Source organism: Amblyomma americanum, chromosome 1, assembly GCF_052857255.1.
Source record: "Amblyomma americanum isolate KBUSLIRL-KWMA chromosome 1, ASM5285725v1, whole genome shotgun sequence".
In the NCBI taxonomy this organism is placed as follows: domain Eukaryota; kingdom Metazoa; phylum Arthropoda; class Arachnida; order Ixodida; family Ixodidae; genus Amblyomma; species Amblyomma americanum.
In genome coordinates, this window is record NC_135497.1 from 126,468,568 (window position 1) to 126,488,726 (window position 20,159).

At 46.6% G+C, this 20,159-nt stretch overlaps 2 pseudogenes; both read right to left on the minus strand.

Moving 5' to 3' along the window:
- Positions 1-6,891: 6,891 nt before the first annotated feature.
- On the minus strand, positions 6,892-15,508 carry LOC144113545 (uncharacterized; annotated as a pseudogene).
- Positions 15,509-16,351: 843 nt separating this feature from the next.
- On the minus strand, positions 16,352-17,650 carry LOC144113550 (regulator of chromosome condensation pseudogene; annotated as a pseudogene).
- Between the last annotated feature and the right edge of the window lie 2,509 nt (positions 17,651-20,159).

Sequence of the window (20,159 nt, forward strand, 5' to 3'; positions counted from 1 at the left end):
CTCGATACTTGTCGCGCGATCCTGTCGTACTCATTGGTGTGCACAGCGTTTACTTTATTTTTGGAGATACGGAGGCTGACCCTGTCTTATCTTACAAAAATATTTTCCCGTCCTATGCCAAATATATACCCTCATATATCCTCGCCTCATTCTGGTGGAGATTTGCTTTCCAGCGTTTCCAACATAGCTCAGCCAGCTTCAGTGATTCCTTTGCTCAATACCGCGGGTTTTCAGCGTTTAAAGTATACCCTTGGAATGTCTAATCAGATAAATCAAGGCTGCGTGAGGTGCCAATGACGCTTCTGCGATGCACAATCCGTCACCTAAATTTGTACATATGCAGATGCGGGTTCACTACGACAAACCTTTGTGACTGATGTGGGTAAGTTGAGACAATAGAACATTTTCTTCTCTTTTGCCTGCGGTTCACATTCCAGAGAAAGACGTATCTGGAGGTCACCATTGCGACGTTAGGACTCCTTGTGTCTCCTCCAGTTCTCTCATTCAGTGCGAGCCCCAAGAGATTCCCATTAAATAGGCACCAGGTAGAAAAACCAGCAGAAAAGGACGCGTACACAATAGAAGAAATTCACACGGACAACTCTGGAGACACAAGTGAAAGTTTTTACTTGTTCAAGAAATTCAGCCGAGCAGGGCGCACATACGCATGACCAGGACACGCCGAGAAAAAGAAGAAAGCAAAGGCACAATAAACATCAGTTAATAAAAATACTGCTATCTTGCATGTGGAGACTATGTCCCATTCATAAACCGGTATCCTTAGGAAGAAAATTTGATTGACGTACCACTAATGCAATCAGTGCATGACTTTTTTATTTTAGAACCTTCCAAGATGCCACGTTCTATCTGAGTTATGCCTCGGGAAATCATTTTCACACTGCTGAACAGGAGAGTAGTTTTGACATTTGTTACAATATACGGGCACATAATGATATGACACCGATAATGACAAAGATACGGGCACATGGTGACGAAAATTTTGTGGGTGCTGAAAACACGACGTTCACACCGTATTTCATTGCCACCTTTTTGAAAAGATGGGAAACTTTGTGCATGTAGGGAATAACAGCAGGCCTCAAATCACGATGCGACGGTTCTTCGTTGTGAGTTATACGTGCTGTAACCTAAGCTTACGTGATAGTGATTCAGAAACTGAGACAAGGATCTGTTCAGGGTAACCGGCTGACCAGAGACATCCAGCTTGCTCAAAGATACTGTTCTGTATATTGAGGGGGCAGCTTTTTTGCAGGGCATTTCCTAGACACAGATTGTGTATACCTCTTTTCACTAGTTTTGAGTGTGACGAGTTTTAGGGGGAAAGGCCTTTCTTAGTTCAAAAAGCGTATTTCCAGCAAACGTGGCCATCGTCAGAAAAGGTGAGAAGCAAGTTTACAATCCAGATGTCATGAAGTGGCACCTCATGAGTGAAGCTCAGGTCAGTGAAAGCGTGATGAGAAAGATAGATAAAATGTCATTGGCTGCGGAATCAACGCTGTTAGGGGGAGTTAGTTTTAAAAGGATTAAAAACCATCATCATATCTAGAAACCTTAACAACCTGAGTGTCAGTGTTAAGCTTGTTAAGTAACACATTGTAAAAATAGATAAAAATATTTGGCACAACGCAGGTACTATGCTCGAGCCATTAGGAATACCTTGTTTTTGTATGTATCTGCAATCCTCATGCTCTACAATCGCAGATGACAAATAACACGTTAAATGTTCCAGAAACGAGTTGACAGATAGGCACGTACTGTTCTGAAAAGGAATCGCACCTCTGCTTTTCATGAGGTCACGCACAATCTCAAATAGTGCGGTACCGAATAGAACAAGTCCTCGACATCAATGGATATGGCGTAAGTGGCATTCACTGAAGGGGGGATTGGAGATAAACTACACTACGCTCATCGAAGACTGGACTGAAAAGGGGTCGTCAGGTGCCAAGGGGTCCAGTAAGTCTTTCAAGAACTGCCGACAGTTTTTTTCCATGTACCGCCCTCGGTAAATATGGCACTGAGAGGACAGCCGGTCTGGTGCATTTCTGTGGCAAGCAGCACTTTCAGGACATCAGTCTTGTCTTTTCTGCTCACTTGTTTCAGCTTAACTTAGAGATTCAGGTTCTTCAAGAGCTGAAGAGCGTAGCTTATTGCCTTTGATGGCTTAGCGGTCACCGACTTGAAGTTTTGTCATGTGGCAAGGCCTATATCGGCTACACTGGCCATTGCATTGATGACCGGAAAATACAGCATCGCACATCGCTGCAACCGGATAATACGGTCAGTCTCCCAAACATTGTAACAAATTTCAAAACTGTACACCCTTGTTCAGCAGTGCAAAATTGATCGGCCGAAGCAAAATGCAGATAGAACGTGAAATCTTGGAAGCTTTTAAAATAAAAAAAGTCGGGCACTGATTGCGCCAGCTATAGGTCAGCCAAATTTTCTTCCAAAGAATACTGGTTCAAGAATGGGATATAGTCTCCACGTGCAAGATAGCAGTATTTTTAATGACTGACCTTTATTTTGCTTTTGTTTTTTTCCTTTTGTCGGCATGTCCTGCTCATGCGCATGTGCACCCTGCTCTGCTCGATTGCTTGATCAAGTACAAATTTTCAGTTGTCTCTCCAGCATCTTCCATGTGAATTTATTCTCTTCTGTACGCGTCCTCTCGTGCTGGTTTTTCTACCTGGTACCATGCACTAACTGGCTGGCCCAACGAGCTATACATTAAGTAGGGTTTGTGGACATCTTCACGTTACATTATTGCAACTGGTATGTTACTTTGCTAACTTGATACAAAATTCTTCCACATTCCAAAAACGTGTTTTTTCTATTCCTGGTACTTCAAAACTGTTTATATTTATTTCATTTTCCAACAAAAATTTATTACTATTTTCTTCCTAGCGTCTGTCATTCCACTATCCTACTTCTCCACTTCATGCTTTTCTGTGCAAATCTATATGATTTTCATTAGCATTCACCGCCATAATTTGGCGAATCCCTGCATATGGGTATGTGCCATGTTTACCATGGGGAACAACAAGAACTTCATTCTTTACATAAGTTTCTTCAGCATTGGAAGTCTCACGATGCGACTAGTGCTTAATTAAATTCGGCCTGTCGCCCCCTACGTTCCAATGCGATTGCCACTGAGGAACTTAAGTTTAGGCCTCATGTCCGTGAGATGTAATGCAGGCACACCCTGTCTAGCTAGCGCACTTCTTAAAATTTTCGCCATTCTCTTCAGTGCTTCTAGAGATGCACGAGAAAGCACACTGCCAGCACATACGAAATGCTTTTTCCTTGAAGCCAGCATTTGTGCCCGTGATATCAGTTTCCACAAGAACAAAAATGAATAAATGTAACATTCGCGTATATAGATGCAACCTGCCAGACGATGAGTGTTGTTGGACCAGCGTCTGGTTGGACCCACGTTGCTCGGTGTTTGTGATTGAAGCGGTTGAATAACTCAGCACAAATGGTTTCTGTTACACGCATATACGAGAAGTATATAGTTTTGTACCGTAGACAGTACAAATTGTATCTGGGATCTTAAATTTGTTCTTTTGCTTCTCCCATGTTGCTGTGCCATAATATATGGCTGTGTCGCCATGCCAGTGGGAACAATGTGATGAGCTGACGCAACGCAAAGTGCAAGTCCATGGTAGTTGTTAAGGCTAAGAAGGTGAACAAAAGCATCGAAACGAATGGCAGATCCCTTTGCTGAGCCATCTAGCATGACCATGATTACCCAGTTGAAAGCGCTGATGCGCTGCTCTTTTAGCGCTGGAGCAGGGAAGGCACACTTCAGCAAGTACTCAACTCAGGGCTTTCTGCGACCTGAAACCTGTGTACCTGCATGAAAGGAGACTGCATGTTGAAAAGGACATTACAGGCTCAGGGTGACTTCCTAGTGATATTTTAAGCCCGATGAAGAGTACCATGTACTACATCTGTTATGTGCAGCTACAAAAACACCTCCGCACCGTTGTCAGGCTGCTGAAAAAGCTGCAAGAAATACTCCGTTTGCAGTTTGAAAATGAGCTGGTTTCAACCTGGTCCCCACTCACGACAGGTAGCTCTGACATAAGCCGCATATTCTCACATTATTAAACCTGAGCAAAGCTGCCGTTTTTAAGAATTTGGTGTTATCTGGGGGCTTGGAGTGGGAAGCTGGTTTAGACAAAGCAACACAATTGGAAGGCTGCCCAGAGGAGCCCTACAGCTACACACTCCTGAAACGCTGACTGTGTGGGAGCACTCTCCCACTTCCAATGTCACTTCAGCTACAGAACTGATGTGTCTTTTAAATGAAAATTGCTATAAAAGTCGTTGAATGAAATGTGTGCAGGGTCTCACGTGAAGGACATATTGAAATATAATGCGAATGCAGTGCAGGCAATAAGGCGCGTATTGCAGTTCCTTGGATTCATTTCGATCTAGAGAGGTTGTCTGATGTGTTTTAAAATGATGTGCTGACTGGACTTTCTGTACTTAGTCTGCATCAGAAATGCATCTCTTTTGGTAAAAAATCAAGCCTTTAACCTGGTTTGTGAGGCAGGACAGCTTTACTGCTGCATCACCACAGGAACTCATTCACATTCGTTTATTCTTTCTCCCGTCACCCATGACCACGTCGCTAGCTTTTCGAGCTACAAAGAATCTTTTCAGTTCTTTTGTAACCATAAAAGAGGAAAACTTTATTATATAGAATGGAAATTGGAAGATTCCACTTGTTGAAATCAATGAAGCAAACATACCAAATGAATATATGCCAGTAAAGTCAAGCATAGAACAGAACAAGTAGCAAAGAAAACTCTGAACTTTATATTAGTGTTGTGACTTCCAGAATTGTACATAATGCATTACAAGTAATTGATTACTTGATATAAATTACAATTTCTTCTAATTCTTTACTGCATTGATTGCTCTTTGTAAAATGACACCAATCCAATTATTTGTTTCTGTAAAAGCTGAATAGTAATCTGTTGAATTTTTTTTCTTCAGAGCAGTATAACTTTGAGAACCAGAACTCAGTGGCAAACACTGGAGTAGCACGGAATTCCTCCGCAATAGAAGGACAATGATCGAGCTGCGGAGAAGCTAGAAGCTACCTGCGAGAGGATTTCAGTCCATGCAAACCCGAGTGGTCTGCATTTGACTAGCCCCGTGTTGCGCGCTTCACGTTTCACCACGACACCACAACAGAATGTCATTTTTAGTGAGCGTGGACTCACTAAAGCTTGGGCTTAGTCCAGTATTGTTTATAAGATTCCTCTCATGTGTGGACATTCGTACATAGGCCAAACATATCAGAGCCCATCTTTGTCAAAATAGTTATCTTGTTTCGCCATTCATAACACCACACAAGGGACACAATGGAGACATCTTATATCTGCTCAGGTACGCAACGTGTGACCAAGCTGTCGCTCACAATCCCGCATGAGCTTGTACTGATAGAGGAGCAGTGTGTTTCTTGTTGTCATAAGTTTTCATTCACTTTCCTAATAAACCGGTTGCGAGAATGAAGCATGTCCTGTCTTCCTGTGTCATCGAGCTTGAGCCTGCTTATCTTCAGCAACCTCCATCTCGTCCAGTGTTCTGTTTTGATGAAGCAGATAACTGGTTTGCTTCTGGGCCAGAAGAGAAAAAAATGGCATAGCCAACCTTCACATAACTATTTTTAATTGATGTAGGCCATGACGTGTAAAATAAAGAAGGGTGGCTAGCGTTCTGTATAGACGGAACAGCCTCCTAAAGTTCTGTCCACAAGCAGCATTTACTGGCACTACAGTTACGGCCAAACCAGACCCTCCTTTCCCCTTAGGACTGATCATCAGTGCTGAATGTCCGTTTAGGTCTTGATCAGGCCAGCACCAGAACATAGTAACATCGCAAGGTACGCTATGTACATTGCTGCATAGTTTTGTTTTCATACTTATTGCACCTCAAGCAGTTAGGTTTAGCTTAGTTCGTTGTCACACAAGTGGCAGTTACTGTTCTTTCTGGACACAATTCCGTGAGCAGTTATACTTCTTTTTCAGAATGCCTAAGATTCCACCCAGATGGAACAATATAACACCTGTAGAGTTCCGTCCCGATGAACGGCATCACAAAATGCACTGATATCTGCTGCTGACTGGTTATTGCTTTGCAGGATTTTTGTTGTCATAGGGGACTTAATTTAGTAAGTCATTATTCTGTGTTGATGTAACTGAGAGCGATTTATATTACGCATGGACGGAACACCTGCATCAGCTATCGTACCGTCTGGCCGGAACTATTGCCGTAGAAAAGAAAAAAAATGGTCAAATTATATTTTCGAATCATTTAAAAGGCTCGAAAGTGAAAGCGCTAGTGGTAAGATGCACTTGAACTGTGTGACCCGGTGGTGCACAACTTGGTAAAACTAGCGCAGCCAAAGAGAACACACCTGAAGAAATAAACGTTCGGCTAGCCGCAGCAGCGGGCCACGTCGGCGAAATTTGAATGGTTCTAGAAGTAATATTTATCTGTAGGCTCCATTCCCTACTGAACGAAAGTATTTGCGGTGACTGAAAGGTAAACTAAACCTGTCCTGGGAACAGCGGTCTTCAAAAAGCAAGCGTGAGAAAAACACCACCACTAAAAACAAAGATTCCGCGAAAACTGTGAACATACAGCACACATATTTCCACACATATGTTAAAGAACACAGAGATACACAGATCCTGGGGGAGCTACCGAATGGTTTCCGCCGAAACCGTTGTCTGGAAGACGACATCTTAGTGATCACTCAGGTGATAGCAATTGCGGAAAAGGAAAAAAAAACGCCCTCTAGCTCTTGCTTTTCTAGACATCACGCACGCCTATGACTCCATGGAACATGCAGGACTATGTACTGTCCTCCAGGCCCTGGACATACCAGGGGAGCTCCTGCGGCTGCTGCGGGCCCTCTATGCGGACACCCAGGCCATCATCCATTGGAGAAGTGAGCTCACAAACCTAGTGGAGACGTCCAGGGAACTGCGCCAAGGCTGTCCGATGTCTCCACTTCTTTTCATGATGTATGTGTGAGATGGAACGGCGTCTTACAGAAAGTGGGCTTGGTTTTCATCTTAGCCACATGGAGGCAGGCATCAACGTAATGCAACATCTGCCAGCACTCTTTTATGCAGGCGACATGGTCCTGCTAGCAAGAGGCCCAGAGGAGCTCCCAGTCCTTGCTGGACCGATGTGCAGAAGAGGGAACTGCACTGGGGCTGGGTTTCAACGCAAAGAAATCAGCGGACCTGCTGTTCCCAAACGGAGTGGTGACACAGAACTCTCCGCTCTGCCTTGAGGGAGGCTGCATTGATTTGAATAGGGTGAGAGCTGCCGATGCCTGGGGGTGGAAATTGCGGCACAGCCAAACTACATCCGGCGATACGAGGCAGCAGCTCAGAGTGCAGGCTACAGCGCAGCGACCGTTCCTGGGATCGCGCGCACTGTGGGCCTCCAGCCGCTTTGAAGTCGCCTGGAGGTGGTGGAGGACGGTGGCCATGGCAGCCCTGACATTCGCCAAAGCGGGCATCTGTGTGTCAGCAGCGATGACACAGGCTCTCGAGACCAGGCAACGGGAAGCTGGCCGTGCCGCCCCGGGAGTACATCGATACACCCCAAATGAGGCCGTACAGGGAGCGCTCGACTGGTGGTCATTCGAGGCTTAGGAAGCGGTCGTGAAGCTTTTGTACGAGAGATGCCTCTCCCATATGCCAGAAGGACGTAGAGCCAGGACGGAGTTCAAGTACGTCCACTACCACTGCTTGAACAAGAAATGGGTCGCACTCGCCAAGAATCTCACGAACCGATATGGTGTGGAGGCCATCCAACTCACAGCAACACCTCTGCCAAACCAGTGATGAAAGGTTTAAGGCCAAATGACATACGTGGAGGTAGGGACATGACAGTGGTCAGCCAGGGAGGAATCGGCACTGGCACTGTACTGCACCCACAAGACCGTAATCAAAGGGGGGTGATATATGACAACTCCCGGGGCAGTGGGCTCTTGTGCGAGGCCTGCAGTGGGGTGCTGCGAACACACCTTGCGCACGCGTAGTTTACTGCTGGTCTCGACAAAACCTGTCGACGCTGTCACACGGCCGAGGAGTCTCTACCACGCATCATGCTGGATTGCCCCCACCTGTGAACCCCCCCCCCCCCGATCACCCCACGCGACTTGCACAGGCAATGCAAGCATCCATGGAGGAAGGAAAAGTCAGGAGGGGCTCTTCCCATACAACAACATGGGAGAAAAGTGTGGAGGAAGTCACATGGTTTTTCTCGATCGGGAGGCCATCTTATCCGGGCATCTTAGCAACGGCGTTGTAGTTGTTGTTTACAAACCGGACGGTAGCAAATGGCTACAGCGTACCATTTCAAGTGTGGCATAGGCATAGTTTCCTTAACTGCTCGAGTTTCTCTGTTTGGTCGTGCTTACTGGCTGACATTGACTGCGTTCACTCAAATCTCAAGATGGAATTCGGTGCGAAATTCTTGTTGCGTGCCCAGGCTTGAATTGCAATATTCAACAACAAGAGCAGCATTAAAAGGTAGGTTGAAAACTAAGCTGGGGTGGGGCCATGCATGGTACCATTGTTCACAATTTAGTCGAAAGCAGGCATGTGCGCACTCATTCAGCATGAAACTGAGAGGGCTGTGCTACGCCCCAGACAGCATGATTGAAGTGTGGCCAGTATGTGGACCACTTTTATGCGAGCACAGCAAGCAAACAGCCCGACATCAAAAACTTTGCTCAGGGATCTTGGACACGAAGCTGTAATTTGATTCTAACAAAGAAAGATTTCTTTACAACCTCTTGAGCACATCTGAGCAGCATATAAGGGGCGCAAAAATTTGCGCCTTTTTTTCAAACCTGACTGAGGGGTGAACAAGGATGAGGAGTGGAGTCTACAGTACAACACAGTAATGTATAGCCACACAATAAATGCAAGAAATACGACAATACGAATGCATTACAGCAAGTATGCAGTCACGTAAGGGGCATGCCATCATTGTTTCAAAAAGGCTTTGGGCAGTTACTCATTTTAGCTAATGTTTTAAGTCAGTTTTGAACCAAAAGGGAAAAATACTTGGGACCAGCTGGCACTTCACCTTAGAATGGCAAGAATGCTAAATTGCACAAAGGATATCGGACAGCGCAAAGAAACATAAGCAGTACTGCATGCAAACTACAAAAAAAAAACGTTTTTTCATAGTTGTAGCATACAATTTCGACGATTTTAGCACACACTACCACCTGCCTGCATATGACTTGCCTACTCTTTAGTTCATGACACAAGCCTCCAGACACTGCGGCGGCTCAGAGTTAATGATGCTCAGTTGCTGACCTGAAATACGAGGGTTCGATCCAAGCTCCAGCGGTCGCATTTCAGTGGAGGCAAAACGCTAGAGACTCATTTGCTGTACAATGTCAGCACACTCTAAAGAACCTCATATGATCAAAATTACCCACAGCCCTTCACTACAACATCCCTCGTAGCCTAAAGGGATACTGAGGCAGTTTACGAATCTGCTAACCTTCTAGGGTTCTGAAGTAGACTCGTTGCTAAATCATGTCTTGGAAGTTATATTTTCCGATTTTGGCTAAGACACTGGTGCAATCGCCAATTGAAAGCTTAGCATTCAAAACTCCCGCGTCCCACGCAAGCGCAGGGGAGAACAGCGGAGAGGGAAACCTCGTCCATATCGGCCAACGTGACGTCATGTTGGGTAGCCGGGGATACTTCGCGCGACACGAGAGAGCTTATTTGTTGCGCTGTGTGCGTACTTCCTCATGCTGTGTGCGTTGCAAATGGACAAAACATGTTATCCGAGTTCAAGCGCGAAAAGTTAAAGGCGAGGTACTTCTCTGCTTTCGGGTGCATGAGGAAGTACTGCCGCAGCTATGTTGTTTTTTACTTTTTCCCGCAAGACCAAAAGCTCGCAGCACAGTGTGTCGCTGCTCTCAAGAGGGAGAACTTCAAGCCGGCCAAAGTAAGCGTATTCTGCTATTAACACTTTCGTCAGAGCGGCTGCATTGCAGAGCTTGCCCCCAATGCAATCTATAGGGCTTTCTGTCAAGGAGGCATGGCTGAACCTCGAGACCGTTCCTAGGATTTTCTCGCGTATGAGATGCGTGTCACCATTGCTAAGAAGCGCCTCTGCTAAAAGAGAAAAAGGAGGCAAAGGCTGCTACTAACGATTCTAACTTCATTGCTTTATGAGAGTTCAGCTCTCTTTGTGTGCGCAGCTTTGCGTAAAATGTTTACAGCGATCGGTCCTCGGAAAGTGGCCCCGTGATGGGACGGTCGGGCAGCTTCAGCGCGTGGGTGCATTTGCGTGTCTCCTTTTTTCTAAAACAAGGGGACACGCTACATGCTTCCGTGGTAATCGTTGCATAACCAGTTAGCGGCACGATTATTTGTGTGCAGACCGGCTATTAAAAGAGCCTACTGATGTGTTGGATACTTGTAGGTCGTGGTGGCTCTACGAGACACTTTCCCACATGGCACGCGCCTGACATGCTCTTGGAGCCTCTGTGGGTGTTTTATGGAGGCCCAAGGATGTGTCTCTCTCCTCAGCACAGGCGCGACCAGACTTCATGGGGATTGCTTAGCAATGCTCGGTTCCACGCGTCCAAGCAAGCATTAAAGTTGTTGATATGCAGCATCTTTTCTACCTGTTGCTGTCTTGTCACTAATAACAGCTACACGATTAAAATGAAAACATTCGACCGAGGCATCTCTGTTTTCGGATGCCAATTTAAGAGATAAATGAACGGCAACCAAGTTTTTGTAAGAAAACACGAAGTTTCGAAGCATTACTCTGTTTATTCGTTAAGTTGTTATAGCGGGCGATTGGCAGCTTTGCTTTGAAACACACATACAATTGACCGCCAGGTCACTGAACTGAAACTACACATTAGGAAGAGGGAGTGGTTTCGAGGGAGCGATTAATATTTCCCCGCGTCTACTGAACATGCCTTGACTGAAGCAGCAGCCTTGTGCGTGGATTCGGCTTGGTCTCCAGCACAATAGCTTTGCTAAATTTGGGTTCGATATTCGAGTACGCAGCATGAAAACTGCCAGATGCCTCTGCAAGCCTGATTTTCACAAAAAGTGCTGCAGTGACCCTTTAAGTTGCTTTGGTTCATTACACCCCCTAAACCAAACCAAAGTTAATTTTGCATATACAAGTCCCTGCTCAATGTAAAATATGTGCAGTAGTTGAGTATTGCATCGAGTGGTTTTTGAATTCTTATCTTCGTCCGTTGTCCTGCTGTGCAATTTCGCACGAATTCGGTTCCAAGGTAACTTTGAATCATGCTGCTATAAGGCGACATTTATGTGTCAGGTCGTGAACTGCAAATTACAATTTATGATTTGAGACATTCGTGTTACCCTACAGCAATATGAATCGGTTATATTAGAACCGTACAAGGTATTCATGCAGCTCGGGTGGTGAGACATAAAAACAGCTCGAAACCTGACTACCATACAAACATGTGCGGCAGTTGGTGAGCAATGTGGCAACCTTATACATTCGACCAAGTTGTTGCCGTCTCAGCTTTTGGTTTTTATAGTAATTAACAAAAGCAAAGTCTCGAGCCACTTTCCAGAACCCCCCCTCGACGGCCTGCCTTACACTACTCATGGCCTTGTTGAAGGCAGCGTGATGGGGCTGCAGGACGGCACCTCCAAAGGGCTTGCACAGCAATGCTGCAGCGGATAAGACAGATCACCGTAGATCACATATTTGTGACCCATGGTGATCTCGAGAGTCTGATATAACTGCGTCTCTTTGAGGATGCCTGGAACATAGCAGAAATGCACAAACATATCAGCAACAACTTCTCTTTTTACTGTATGAGGAGCATGAACAGCTGCCGCTTTGCACACTATTATGTCTGACCCAAATAACTTGCAGCACAGTAACGAATGTGTAACGGAAACGTTTGAGAGTTAAACCCTTTGAGAGAGTGGTGACAGCGGAAGAATGCGAAGCCAGAAAGTGATTAATGTGGAGGGAGGAGGGTATGGCAAGAGTGCAAGAAGGCGCAATCAGAAGGCGGTCGCCACGGAAGGAGGAGAAGGGTTGCTCTGGAAGTAAGAAGGTATGGCAAAAGATAGTAACACCTTGAGCGTTATCTCGAGGGTACAGAAACAGAGAAGGCACTCTCTAAGGAACAGAAGGTACCCATCTTGCTTCATGTCGCCGGCCCCTAAGCAAAAGAAATTTTCAATACCTTCCAGTGCAACCCAGCGGACTAAGAGGATTACGACAGGCTCGTAAAGAAGTTCGAGAAATACTGTACTTCCAGAGCAAATGAGACGTCCGAAATGTACATCTTCCGCATAGGGACACAAAAAGAACGTAAGCGTTTTTTGCCTCATGAGTGGCACGTCTAGGACCTGTCAGCAGAGACTGTTGGCAGAGCGTGCCCTCAGAGCATGTCTGCATGAAAACGGCCATGCGAAAAAAGAAATTCGCTGCTACTGTGGTTTGAACCCAAGCCCTCTGTGTGCCAGGCGGCATGCAACACATGCACCACAAAAGGTTGGCTCAAGCATGTTAGAGGGGCACGAAGTGATCACGTTGTGGTGTGTACGACAGTAAAGTGTGTTGGGGATGTTACTGATTTTAGACATCGATGACTTCAAATAGAGTTGCTGACCTTCAAACGCAAATGCCTTTGCATTTCTCCAGTGCAGCAGACTGCAGTGCACTACAATTTTTTTTATATGCAACCTGGAGCTCATATCCTAAACTTGCAACTTTAGCAGCCTTGCGGACTCGATGGTCCAGGATCAAAGTGTCTTTAGAATCCCTCAAAAAAAGCTTCGAGAACGGCTGCTACATGAAGAGGACTTAAATGTTATAAAAGACGGTCTAAATCTGCAAGACAGCTAGGAAAGCACAAGAACAGCAGAAGGCGTGGAAGAATGTTCATGTTTTTCGGGTACAGCACCAGTCACTCACCATGGAGCCCAACAAGGGGACGGGACCCGAACCTGCAAGCAAGCCCTGCCCACGCTTTGTACATCCCAACTATAACCCAATAATTTGTAACACGGGGTAGTAGGCTGCACAAGGTTAACCTTCGCTGCACAGAAAAAAAGGAAAACCCAAGAAGGAAGGAGGAGAGTTATGAGAAAGAAGAAACGTGGAGGAGAAAGGGGAGTTTGGCTTGAAGAGGCTAGATGGCCAGCGGGGGAGTGAAAAACCTCCAAGAGGGAATGGAAGGAGAGGCGCACTGCAAAACTGGTTGATTGCAGCAACTGTAGCTACGCTATGAATTAGTCTTCAAATTTGCAAAAAATCTTTCCGGCCGAATATTCCGTGGGCGATGCCTCGCAGTCACCAGAGTAGAAAATATGTTCGGCTGCCGCGGTGGCTAAGTGGTTATCGTGCTCGGCTGCTGACCCGAAAGGTGCAGGTTCGATCCCGGCTGCGGCGGTCGAATCACAATGGAGGCAAAATTCTAGACGCCCGTGTACTGCACGATGTCGGTGCACATTAAAGAACCCCAGGTGGTCGAAATTTCTGGAGCCCTTCACTACGGCGTCCCTCATGGCCCGAGTAGTTTTGGGATGTTAAAAACCCTAAACCTCACCAAAACCGAACCAAGGAAATATTTCACACGAGGGTGGTCAGTGGCCCTTTAAAAGATGTAAGGGCTGCCACCATTTTCTTTGCTACGATGGCACTATACTTTTTAAAAAAAGCATAAGATATTGTGCCCTTGGAAAAGGTTGTCAGAGTCAGGGCCAAGCTTCTATGATGTTATATACTATTGTGAATAATCACAATGGACCAGCAGTTTCTGCTTCCATAAAGCAAGGCTCCTCTCTAACATAGTAAATATTGTAATTTTATGTATTACGGATGGCATACTCCATTTCTTGTCGTGACAATGTGTTAATAACACATTACACTAGTTTTCTGGATCTCAGTAGTGCTTAACCGCTCGTCAATTTTTCTGCCATGTCATTGTTGTTGTGAGCAATGAACAAGCATATATTAGACTTTACCTGTGCAAACAAACCACTGAATATGTAAATATACTAGGGCTAGGTACTGTGATTAAAACATGAATGAGCAGACTTACCTGCGCGTTCCGCCACCCTTTCAAGGGCCCATCAAGCTGGCAGACTATCCCGTTGCCACACATCACAGCCTGGTATTTCTGCACATGGTGCCGCTTGTGCCCGGAGAAGTACTCCTGCTGCCCCCCCCCCCCCCCCCGATGGTCTACAAATCTGGCGTGCTGTACCATCGATGAAAGCCCAGCAGTTATGCAAAGGAGCACCTTTTGCATGCACGGCCTGGGAAGGAGAAATTCGGTTGGCCGCAAGCAACGCTCGCTAAAAGCAACCTCAAAGTGATCACAATAAAATAACCTTTCAGCGTAAACCGTGGTACACCTAGTTAAATTTACTGTAGCATATTGCTTATGCGATCAGCACCTTCTTGTTACTTCGCTCTCTGGAGAAGTTTCATACAAGCACATGCATTCTTGGAGGTTATCATCTACATTTACAATTTCATAGGTGCGACTCTGCTGAGCTGTTGGTGAGGTTGGGTCCCACATATGCCGAGGTATAGTATTACATAAGAGATTTTAACCCGTTTCACGACATTTCGCGTCCGCACAAGTGCACCTGCCCAGAGAATAAACGCAGCTGCAGAGGAAGGGTAGATATACCCTAGCACAGGGGCGCTTATGCGGACACGAGTAGCATGCTTCAAAGTAATGGCTGACGACACGCCACACTCATCGGAGAACACCGGCTGCATGCGCTGTGCTCTTATGAAAAGCACGACAGCTCGCGCGCTTTTTCCGACAGCAAAAAAAAAATCATTCTGAAATGTCCTCTCAGACGTGTCGCGTTAGTCGGCCTTGCTTTGTAACCTTTTTATCACAAATAACTGATTCCATTCATTTCATACACAGTCCAAATTTTGCGCGACCATTGCCATATTTCCGCCACCATGCAGTACTTACCTGGGAGAAGAGCTCAAGAGCTTGGAGATTAAGCTACTTGTGGGTGGTCAGGTCGGCCAGAAGGTGCGCAAAGTAGTACTCTATGTGTGCCAACCTTTTAGACACAATGCCCGATATCAATGAGCTGTGCCGGTTGAACATCTGCTTCAAGTCGCACAGCCGGTTAGGGTAGGCGAGCCGGCGCAAGGTCATACAGAGTGCTTCTGAGCCAGAGACCCTGACACACTGCGCACTGTAGACCTCGCATGGAATCAGCAGAGCTGACTCAAGCTCGCGCTGGTCCTCCTTTTGAACTCTCAAGTTCCTGAAAGAATCTGTGGACTCCATGGCGCCAATGTTAAGAAAGCCGCGCTCACACAAGTTAGTCAGAGCACGGGGCTCCATTTGAAACCGATACATGGCTTCAATCTTTTTCCATATCAGCGAACTTAAAAGTAGTTGATCATGAAGCACGCTGCAGGACATGATGAACGCCTTCGCGCTTCACACACACAAAAACCCACAAAAAACAAGCACGAAAGCGAGCACTACTCACTGCACTAACAGTCTCAGAATACGAACTTCAAGAAACGCAGTGACTCCCATTCTAATTTCTTTTTCCCACTCTCAATTAGTACGACAGTGAAACATTACAGGCATTGTATACTATTATGCACATTAAGCCATTGCCCCGTCTTCAATCTCCAAGTTAACAGGAGCCCTTTCCTTGGGTCTTCCGATCTAACAGCCTACCAACTATTACCAGTCCTTTTCCCGTCAAAACATTCCTGTATCCAGCAAATAACCGCCTGTGTCTTGGTCACTCCCCCGCAGTGGGTATGTGCCAGCAATGTCCGAGGTCTACCTACCTACCTTCAACGACCTGAAAGAAGCAGCCCAAATCCAACCATGGCTTGAATTGATTAGGCTTTTCGGATGGAAATGGCATTGTCGATTAAAAATCAGTTTTATTGCTTATCAGCAGTAAAATTAACACGTTAACATGTTCACTTTAGAACTGGTGACGTGTTATTTATGTATTTATTCTGAGCATAACAATAATTTGTTTTTTATGACCACGGCCATCATCATCATCACCCGGACAAACGTTTTCGTCTCGCACAGACGTATACGTCCAGCTAAAGCACGTCTGTGGCGGTGATCCGGTATCCACCGAAATACGTCTTACGGTAATACAATATACGTATACGGTACAGCACACCAATTTTATATACCAGTGAGGCTAAACTTAACACCTCGCTTCTCATGCTAGCAAAGCACCAATTGTCCTAAGTGTAGAACCGTAAAAAAAAGCGACGCATGCTGCTGGAGTCACGAAGCAAGGATGACAGTGTGCTGGCCTCCGCCAGACACCACGAGCACTTTTCTGTCCGCCAGCCTTCCCGCAACAACTGTCGGTTCAAATGAGTCTTCATCATTCCCACGGCCCAACTGGCCGTTCGTGCCAAAACCCCAGGAGTGCAGGCTACCTTCTCCATCCACTGCAAAGGAGACCGCCTCGCCACACGATATCTCTGTGCAGTTGGACAGGCCAGGCACTTGGCCGGGCGTTTCCTGGTCATTGTTGCCAGGTGGGTTGGCCGCACCGAGACCAAGCCGACCGTACTCTTTGCGGCCCATGGAGAAGACTGAGCCTTCCTTGCTCAGACGCAGCGTGTGATGCTGGCCTCCGCTGACAGCTTTCCACCTGCGCCCAGCGCAAGAGTCGAGTAGTTCAGGCATGTGGAGGATGGCGTCGCCTTTGCTCGGACCTAGTTGGTGGTAATTGTTCAATCCAAAGCCGTAAATAGCACCAGTCTCCTGCAGCCTGGCATACGTGGTGTACGCTCCCGTCCATATCCGATCGAAGGCTGACGACTTGCAACCCTTGGGGCGTTGCAATCTCACTGTGCCGGGCTCAAGCAGGTAGGTGGATGACCTGCGTCCACCCCGCGATGCGAACATGCGAGCCACCCGTCCCAGCTGTCCCTGCTCCGCACAGCCCCTAGTCACCAAGTTGCCGTCCGCCGTCAGCATCGCCACATGGTCGCTGCCAGAGGCTATCTCCACTATGCCTGTGGCAACCAGCTTGGGCTCCTTCTCTGCCTGGAATTCAACGATGAGGCCCATCTGGCCACTGGAGTCGCGGAAGTTGCCCCACATGAAGGCTCTTCCGGTAACTGTGAGCGCCGCTGAGTGGGAGTCGCCCGCCGACAGCTTGGCAACTGGCTCTGGCAGCACTACAAGTCCCGGTGTTGTCTCGGCCCCATCGAGGCTCGAAGTCTGGAGCCCCAGGGCACGCTCATCATTGCAGCCAAACGACCACACCTTTCCATCAACCGTGAGGCAGAGGGTATGCATTCCTCCGGCGACAACGTCGACCACGTTGTCCAAGTTTGGAACAAGAGCGGGGCGCGACTTCTCCATGACTTCTTGACCAAATCCAAGCTGACCGACGTCACCTTGACCAACTGTGTAAACCTGACCAGGGATCTTGCGCCTCTCCACAACCACTTCTTCTCTTTCTTCAACTCTGATTCTTTTTGCGTATGAAGGGGCATTTTCCGCAGGTTTTCCTCTTTTCCTGAAAGGACCCACTGCCCGGGACTTCTTTTTCCGGCGCGTCATTTCAGTTCCAATCCCGACGTAAACGGTACGAAGTAACAAACTTACACGTCAAAATGTCGGACCACTGGGTTCGTTGACTGCAGCGCCAATGCGGCCAGGAAGAGAAATGCTAAAAAAATCAACATTGCCATATGAAAATGCTTTGTGTCATACATCTGGATTCTTCTTTGCAGCATTAACTTGTGTAATAACCGAAACATACGCAATGTGCAAAGAATGTTTTTGACCTTTTTTTTTAACGATGGATGGATGGATGGATGGATGGATGGATGGATGGATGGATGGATGGATGGATGGATGGATGGATGGATGGATGGATGGATGGATGGATGGATGGATGGATGGACGGACGGACGGACGGACGGACGGACGGACGGACGGACGGACGGACGGACGGACGGACGGACGGACGGATGGATGGATGGATGGATGGATGGATGGATGGATGGATGGATGGATGGATGGATGGATGGATGGATGGATGGATGGATGGATGGATGGATGGATGGATGGATGGATGGATGGATGGATGGATGGATGGATGGATGGATGGATGGATGGATGGATGGATGGATGGATACGGCTGAACCCTTTAAATCGGGCTGTGACTCAAGGCACCTAGCCACGACTTATGAAATTTTACTCTTGTCTTGATTTTAGCCACCAATCAGATAATCTTCGCTTGGCTACTTCTACCCGTTTAAAATCTTGTTTCCCTTCACTGTCCTTAAACCCCAATGCCTTGGATAAATCAGCCCCGCTGCTTTCCTCTGTAGGGTGAAACCCTTTACAGAACAGTATCAAGCGTTCAGCCGTTTCCTCTCCGAACGCATTTCACAGCTTGTCTATCTCGTGGTACCTGACTCCATATGTCTTAGTCCGCAAAACTCCCGTCCTGGCCTCAAACAACAAAGAGCTTCCCCTACAATTATCATGGATATTTTCTTTGGCAATTTCCTGCTTAAAAATCCTTTATCTTCCCATTGCTGATTTCGTCAGCATCCCTGCTTTCCACAGAGCTCTCTCTGCTTCTTTAAAATTTTTCTTAGCCGATAATTGCTGATTTGCCCCCTACTGCTGTCCAGATATTTGCTTGTCAATTTTCTAGTTCGCTTTCTCCATTTCGTGTCAACATTCCTTATATACAGGTACCTGAAAACTTTCCTAGCCCACTGCTTTGCCACTTATCGTTTGCCGCGTGCATCGCCATCTCTGGCGGAACGCGCAATGGTAACTTTCGCAAATGTTATTATTTTCAGTTTTGATTACGGGCGCATAAATAAACATTATTGCATAGATAAGAGAACACAGTGTTAACGGAATGCCAACTTTTTGCAAACCCCTTTTTGGAGCAGAATCGTTAACATGTTTGAACCTCCCTCTCTGTCTGAGGTTCACTGAGCGTGTTTACAAAGAGGCCAGAAGACGCAGCCGTTGAAGTTCCGTTACGTCACTAAACACGAAAACACAAGCAAAACAAAACGGTTACGCGTTTAGGTTTATCAAGCAAACAGCTTATTGCAGAAATGGAAATGCATTGTTAATAATATGATCTGCTGCTATAAAACTTCCTCACAGCAATCCACTCGTCGCGCCATCTTCACGTCGGCCGACGTGGCAGCTGGCGGTCTGGCTGGTTTCGATCGAAGTTTGAAATTTCATCGGGAATAAATGTGCATAGGACCGAGTATCGCGCTACGGCACAGCCCCAAAACCAGCACGAGCGGTGTACAGGTTAAAAAAAAAAGAAAGAGTGCCGAAGGTGAGCTATGCCGAAACTCCGTCTCGATACTTGTCGCGCGGTCCTGTCGTACTCATTGGCGTGAAGTGCGTTTACTTTATTTTTGGTGATACGGAGGCTGACCCTGTCTTCTCTTACGACCGTATTTTCCCGTCCCATGCCAAATATATACCCACATATATCCTAAATGGTCTTCTTGCTGATCACCCAGGGAACTTTCCCCATCGTTTTCTCCACCGATTCCTCCGGGAGCTGCGAGAAGGCGGCGATAGCTTGGAGCTGTTACGTTTCGTATACGTGATTACACTCCTATATTATTTGCAGAGTTTTTGGCTATTGGTTTCGGCTGTTCTCAAAATTCCGAGACATGCAGCACGGGTTCTTATCCTTGCAGACTGCCTTTCAGTTTTATCTCTCTCCAAACTTCGGGAAAATCTCTATTGAATCGTTCCTTTAGGTTTTTTGTTCCACTCTCCGTGAGAGAGGTCTATTTTGTCTGGGTACCTGGTCAGTCGGTTGTCTATTTTGGCGAGGTTGTGGATTTATTATAAGGTCAGCTCTGCGCCCTAGTAATAAATCCCGTCCCTCGCCTCATTCTGGTGGAGATTTTGTTTCCTGCGTTTCCAACATAGCTCAGCCAGCTTCAGTGATTCCCTTGCTCAATACCGCGTGTTTTCAGCGTTTAAAGTATACCCTTGGAATGTCTAATCATATAAATCAAGGCTGCGTGAGGTGCCAATGACGCTTCTGCGATGCATAATCCGTCAC